This window comes from Grammomys surdaster, unplaced genomic scaffold, assembly GCF_004785775.1.
Source record: "Grammomys surdaster isolate TR1022 unplaced genomic scaffold, NIH_TR_1.0 143, whole genome shotgun sequence".
NCBI classification, from domain to species: Eukaryota; Metazoa; Chordata; class Mammalia; order Rodentia; family Muridae; genus Grammomys; species Grammomys surdaster.
Window position 1 is genome coordinate 6,383,697 of NW_021604601.1, and position 7,664 is coordinate 6,391,360.

A 7,664-nucleotide genomic window follows, 5' to 3' on the forward strand; every position below is an offset into this window, starting at 1 on the left:
AGGAGATTCTGAAGTATTGCATCCCTTTCTGTGACTTTTTCCTCTCCTTCAGAATGCAGAGCTATGCCTCTTTCAGTTCCGGTCAGCCCTCCTTGCTGGAGATAATCTCGTGAGCATCACTGACACTCGGAGCGCACTTTCTTTTTATTTTTTTTTTATTGATTATTCTATTTATTTACATTTCTTTTTTTGTTTGTTTGTTTGTTTTTTGTTTTTTTGTTTTTTGTTTTTCGAGACAGGGTTTCTCTATGTAGCCCTGGCTGTCCTGGAACTCACTCTGTAGACCAGGCTGGCCTCGAACTCAGAAATCCGCCTGCCTCCCAAGTGCTGGGATTACAGGCTTGCGCCACCACCGCCCGGCTATTTACATTTCAAATGTTATCCTCCTCCCCAGTTTCCCCTCCACAAGCCCCCTATCTCCTCCTCCCTCCCCCTGCCTCTATGAGGGTGCTCCTCCCACCCACCCACTCCTGCCTCAGCAGCCTAGCCTTCCCCTATCCTGGGTCATCAAGCCTCTATAGGACCTCCATTGATTCCAGATAAGGCAATCCTGTGCTACATATCCAGGAGGAGGCATGAGTACCCACTGTGTACTCTTTGGATGCTAGTTTAGTCCCTAGGAGCTTTGGAGGGTTTGGTTGGTTGATAGTGTTTTTCCTATGAGGTTGCAAACCCTCTCAGCCCCTATAGTCCTTGCCCTAACTTCCCCATTGAAGTCCCCGAGCTCAGTCCGATGGTTGGCTGTGTGCATCCACATCTGTATTGGTCTGGCTCAGAAACTGTATCAACTACTACTTCCCAAGGCACTTGGCCTGCCCCTGTGACTCCTCTCCTATCCTGTGCTCCCCTCCCCTCTCCTGTCCCCTCTTCTCTCCCCTTGTCTCATCCTCTCCCCACCCCCTGCCCTTTCTCTGCATGCCTTCTTACTTTGCTGTAAAGAACAAAAGAAAGAGAGAGATGGGGAGGAAGAGGAGGGAGAGAGGAGAAGGGAGATTAGGGAGAGGAAATGACCTTTCACAGGGACAGTGGTTTGCTTTGGGGCAGACAAGCCTCTGGCCTAAGACAATGTTAATAATTAGTTATGAGACATAAATACATATGTGCATGTTTAAGGCTGGGGACGTAGCTCCGTGACAGAGTGATTGTCTCTCCTGTGAGGGACCTAGATTCCATTTCCAGTACTGAAAAAATAAACTATATTATTTTATTCCTCAATAAAATACCATTGTTTTAAGCTACAATCTTTTCCTTAGTTTTTCTTTGTCTCTATTGTAGATTCATAATTTTGTTCATTTGGACTAAATAGAATGTCTGTGGTGGTTAAGGCAGAAGTCTGATAAAGGTCAACAGAAGGAAAGTGAAGGAGAGGAAGGAAAGAGAACTGTTAACAAACCTGCAAAAAAGAGAACAAGATTTATGTGTATTATAGAATGCAGTATTAAAAATGAAGGCTTTGTTCACAGGAATATTAACAGGGTTATTTTATTAAACTTCAAAAAGATTTAAGATCTAATGAAACTGCCTTCCATTTCCACTATAAAACATCACAAGCGAGAGACACCACCCCTCAGCTGCTAACAGAGAGCTGCCCCTGAAACTCAGGGTGGGTGCTGGGAGTGGCGGGTGGGGGGAGGGGAGAGGGTTATGGCGGGAATTTCAACTCTTTCCCAAGAGATATGACATTTCTCAGATTTAGAGGTTTATGCTCCCCAAACTTTTAACACTGGAACAAAAATCCACACCAAAGGGTACAGGTTGTATTACTTGACCAAAACAAACAAACAAACAAACAAGCAAACAAACAAACAGACTGGCTAGCAATACATAAAATATTACCATCTATAAAAATCAAGAGATACACTTCAAAATGATCAATGGCTCAAAGATAAAAATAGCAAGAAAAAAATTTTGAAATACTTTACATGATAACCAGAAGTATAACAAAATTGTGTCGTATTTAAGGAATACTTACAGTCATTACATATTAGGGGGAAAGATTCTGTTGAAAGCCATGAGCTGAGCATATATCTCAAGAAAGTGGCTCAAAACTCAGAAAGTAAACACAAAATATCACAAGTTAGTGATAAGACAAAGCATAGTGTTAGGGAAACAGCTTAGTGTATGAAGTGTTTGCTGCCTACACATAGGGCCCTGAGCTTGGATTCCCAGCACCCACATAAAAAAGAGAGCACAGTGGCCACGCCTGTAACCTCAGCATTCAATAAGCAAAGACAGGTAGATACTAGAGCTTTCTACTTTAGCCAGGTGTATTAGTCAGGGTCACAGAAATTATGGAATGTCTTTATATATTAGGGGAAATTATTGGAATGATTTATAGTCTGTAGTCCAACTAACCCAACAATTAGAATGGGAAGTCCAAGAATCTAACAGTTGCTCAGTCCCACGAGGCCAGGTGTTTCACTGGTCTTCTGTATAAGCTAGAATCCTGAAGAAGTAGACTCCAACAGATGTGCTGGCAAGCAAATACAAGCAAAGAACAAACACTTCCCTTTTCCATCGTCCTTATGTCCTTCCAACAGAAGGTATGGCCCAGATTAAAGATAGGTATCACTACACCTGAATTTGGAACAAGCTCTGCCTCAGGCTGACATTGAACTCAGATCTGACTGCCTCTGTCTCCTGGGATTAAAGGTGTGTACTATCTTGCCTGGGCCTAAGCTTTCCATGGCCACTGTGCCGCAAGATCTGGATCACAGGTGTGCCCTCCATTTCTGGACTGTAGTTCATTTCAGACGTAGTCAAGCTGACAACCAGGAATAGCCATCCCACCAGCCTAGTTCAAAGAGCCAGAACCAGGTTCAGTGAGAGACCCTGTCACAGGAAATAAGGTGGGAAGAGTGGGAAGACACCAGATGTCAACCTGCTTTCCATGTGTGTACACATGTAACACACACATAGGTGTACACCAGACATTTTGTCTGTGTGTGTGCGTGTATGTGTGTGTGTACTAGCTATTTTATGTCAACTTGACACAGCTGGAGGCATATCACAGAAGGAAACCCTATTGACAAATTCCCTCTGTAAATTGAGCTGTAGGAAAGCATACATGGAATTTTCTTAATGTAATCAATGTGAGAGGACCCAGCCCATTGTGGGTGGTGCCATCCTTGAACTGGTGGTCCTGAGTGCTACAAGAAGGCAGGCTGAGCAAGCCGTGAGAAGCAGACCAGTAAGCAGCACCCTTCCAGGCCTCTGCATCAGCGCCTGACGCCAGGTCGTGCATAAGCATCATGTTTTGGGGCACGGTATAAAGTTTACCCTTGTGTTATTCAACTGCTTATTTCTCTGCCCTCATACCTCATTTCAATACAGACACTGTAATACACCAAGAATCTCCTGCCTCAAGTTTATGCAAACAAGTCTGACCATTTATTCTCTGCCTTGTCAATAAACACTGATCACTCAGTGAGTGGGCAGAATAGGGGTGGGACATCCACCAACCAGAGGAAGGAGGAAGGAGAAAAGGAGATTCAGATCAATGAGAAGGAGGGAGGATTTGGAGCCATGAGGAAGGAGTCCAGAGAGAGACCGTGGAAACATGGAAACACACCCAAAGCCCAAAGAGCCAGGCAATAATAACACGCAAGCATCATGGGATGGGGCTGGGAGGCAGCCAGATTAGCATAGAAGAGTAAGGTAGATCATTTAACTCATCAGCTAGTGAGGTACAGTTTTAAATAAATATTGGTTTTTCTCCGAGACTGTTGGAGACGAACATAAAGAAATACAGCTGACTGATTAATTCACTGTTTACATTTATATTACGAATAATTCACTTACATATGGTGCCTTACTTAAGGTGCCATATGTAGAAATTAGAGCCCAGTTTTTCCTCCCAGTACCAGGCTCCAAGAAATAAGACAAACTCAAAATATATTTACAAGTACCTTGGCCATATAACTAATCTCTACTCTGACTAGATCATAACTTAGCTAACCCAATAATTTTACCCCACATCCTGCCATGTGGCTGGTTACCTCTGCTCAGATACCATGTGTCCATCCAGTCACATCTTCCTGGGTGGATTTCCCGCTCCCAGCTCTCTCCCAGAATTCCTTCTCCTCCTGGATATCCCACCTTCTATTTCCTGCCTAAGCCATAGGTCATAGGCATTTTAATTGACAGGTGATGCATCCATACAACACACAAGATATTCTTTCTACAGTAGTGCCTGGTTTAAGTTCCCATCTTGGATTCCCTCAATGGACTTTGATTCAGGATATGTAACCCAAATAAACCCTTTCCTCCCCAACTTGCTTTTGGTTATGGCGTTTCATCACAGCAACGTAACCCTAACTAAGACAACTATATATGTGCGCAACGAATATCTTTGGAAAGGTTAAAAAATTGACAGAACTCAGTATTCTAGTTTCTTTCTCTTCATGTGATGAAAACACTGACCAAAAGCAAATTAGGAGAAGAATAGACTTATTTGGCTTACATACAACTAACTGCAGGTCAAGTCTGCCATTGAGGGAAGTCAAGGCAGGAACCTGAAGGCAGGAATTTGAAGGCAGTTTGCTTGCTATTCCACACAACATTACCTCTGATCCAGGAGCTCACTTACAGCCAAAGAAGTATGGCAGGAACCACGGATGTTGCTGCCTGCTAGCTGACAGGCAGGCTTATGATCAGCTAGTTTTTTATACAGTTCATGAACACCTGCATAGGGAATGGTGTCGCTCAGAGTGGGTAAGGGCCTTCCATCAATAACAACCAAAGCACTCCTCCACACACCAATCCAATCTAAGCAACTCCTCAGCTGATGCTCTCCTTTCAGACAGCTCTAGGTTATATCAAGTTGAAAGTTATAGCTAGCCATATTACTGAGGAAGATAAAAGAAACTAGGTAACAAATGATCAGTGCAGGGGGCTAGACAGACAAATCAGCATTTAAGAGTGTTGACTAGTCTTCCAGAGGACCCATGTTTGATTCTGAGCACCCACGTGGCAGCTTACAACCATCTGCTCTAGTCCCAGGAGATCCAATGACCCCTTCTAGTCTTCAGACCACAAGCACACTAGTGGTGCACAGACATGCATATAGACATTCATACAGGCAGAAGACCCATACAGCATAATTTTTTAAAGATTTTTTAAAGAAAAAAAAATCAATGCAAAGAATGAAAAGAAGACCTAACTACAGATCTTACCAACATTTAAAAATGTAATAACGGTCTTGTGAAATGACTCAGCAAGTAAAGGCACTTGGTGTGCAAGGGCGGGGATCTGAACTCACCACTCAGAACACACATAAAAGCAGAAGAAAGAACCCTCTCTACTACGGTTCCTCTGAGTTCCACACACATGCCTTGTCATGCTTGTACCCCCAGAACCACGTATGATAAACACACACAACAAAAATAAACTATATATATATATATATGTATGTATGTGTGTATACACATATATGTGTGTATATATACATATATATACACATTACACAAAAGGACATATATACATTATACCAATAATATTGAAAACATGAAATAGATAAATTCCTAGCAAAATATCTTTTTAAAGTCACTTATTGAAAACATATAATCCAAACATCTCTTTAAAATAACATTTTAAAGTAACATCTCTTTTAAATAAAATTCAATGAATAATTTAAATTTGTCCAACAAGAACTCTTCCCTGAGAAATTCTGTCAAACACTAAATGGGGATGAAGTCCCAGTTATGCACACCTGGATACGAAAGAAGAGACACTAGTTCTTAGCTCATTTTATGAGCTCAGTTCTACCAAACCCAAACCCAATGAAGTCACAAGTACTTATCAACATCCCTCATAAACACAGACTTGCCATTTTAAGTAAAATATTAGAATAGGAAATCCAGAAATACATAAAACAAAATATGGCTTATTTCGGAGGCATAAGATTCATTTCACTTCTGAAAACCATCAGTACATATCCCTAAGATGAAGAAAGAAAAGCCATGGCATTTTCTTTCAGGCCAGCAAATAACGTGCTTCATTGTCAATAGCCATCTCATTGTGTGAAAAAAAATAGTTTTTTAAGAGCCATTCAATAGACCTGCCCTGTCTCCCAGGGGGGACGAAGTAGGGGGGGCCCCCGCGGGGGGGGGGGGGGCGCCGGCTCCCCGCATCCAGCGACCACTGGCTGCAGAGCCAGTGACTTCTTGTTGGCAGTCTTGGCCAGGCCATGTCTGGAGTCATAGCCCCTCGGTGTTTACTCAGACCGCTATTGTGAGTCTAGGTCCAAGCCACTACCATGCCCAACCCCAGTAGTACCTCCTCTCCTGGCCCTCACTGAGGAAATTAGGAACCTGTTGGCAGATGTTGAAACATTTGTGGCAGACACACCGAAAGGAGAAAATTTACCCTAGAAAGTGAAGGAAGAGAGAGAATCTGTCATTAAGAAGATAAAAGATGTAAAGTCTATCTACAGGTATTTCAAGACAAAGGTGATGCCAAGGAGGGGGATGAATATGATGACCCTCCTGCTGGGCCTCCAGACAGGATTTCCTTAGCTCAGAGTGCTATGACAAAGATGACGGCCCCGCTGATGGAAACCACTTTCCTCTATTGCAGCCCAGGACCTTCCTTTTGTCATAAAGGCTGGTGACCTGGAAAAACGCAGAAAAGATACAGCTTTCTGGGGTTTGGATGGCAGAAATGGTGGTGTGCTCTCAGCAAAACAGTGTTCTATTATTATGGGAGTGATAAAGACAAACAACAGAAAGGTGAATTTGCAGTAGATGGCTATGACGTCAGAATGAACAACTCCCTTAGGAAAGATGGAAAGAAAGATTGCTGTTTTGAAATCTCCGCTCCCAATAAACGTATCTATCAGTTTGCAGCCAAAGATGCTGAGGAATGGGTCCAGCAGCTGAAATTTGTATTACAAGACTCGGGATCTGATGTTATTCCCGACAAAAGAGAAGTATACGAAGACGTTGATCATCCTGTTCTGGTCAGCAACTCACAAAGGAACCAACCAATAGATGATGAAATTGACGAAGAACTTCCAGAGGAGGAAGAGGACACTACTTCAGTAAAGATGGACAAGCAAGGGAAAGGGAGTCGGGGCAGTATGCATCACACCTCAGGAGATAAAAGCATTGATTATGCTCATTTTTACCAGCGTTTGTGAGACTGTACTGAAGCTCTTTCTGATAAGTTGTCCTTTAATCCTGGAGATATACATTCTTAGCAAGGAATACAATAGGTATGGCTGGTGGGTAGGAGAAATAAAGGGAACCATTGCCTTGGTGCCTAAAGCCTACCTAGTGGAGATGTACGATATCTGAGAGTCTGGAGAATTCTATAAGCGCCTTGGAACACGGACCGCCTGAATGCCTGCTTGAAGCCACCATCCTTTGGGTGAACACTCCTGCCTCAGCTGTCATTCTATGTAGTCACTCACTAAAGCACTCTGATGTCAGATTAAGCAAGCGGTAATGGGTTCCATTAGATACAAGCAGTAGAGATAAGACCTGTTGCTGTTGTACAAATAATAATTAGTTTTAATTTACCCATTTGGTTTGTACTGGAAAATTCACTGATTGTATGTGAGTCTTAGTCATTGAAGCTGCCAGTGAGGGTTGCTGTTTCTCTTAGTCACTGGGTATAAGGTATTGTTAGAGTGCCGCATATAATTTCCTAGACTTTGTACATTT

At 42.7% G+C, this 7,664-nt stretch overlaps 1 pseudogene; it reads left to right on the top strand.

Moving 5' to 3' along the window:
* Positions 1 to 6,256: 6,256 nt before the first annotated feature.
* On the top strand, positions 6,257 to 7,295 carry LOC114618550 (annotated as a pseudogene).
* Positions 7,296 to 7,664: the final 369 nt, after the last annotated feature.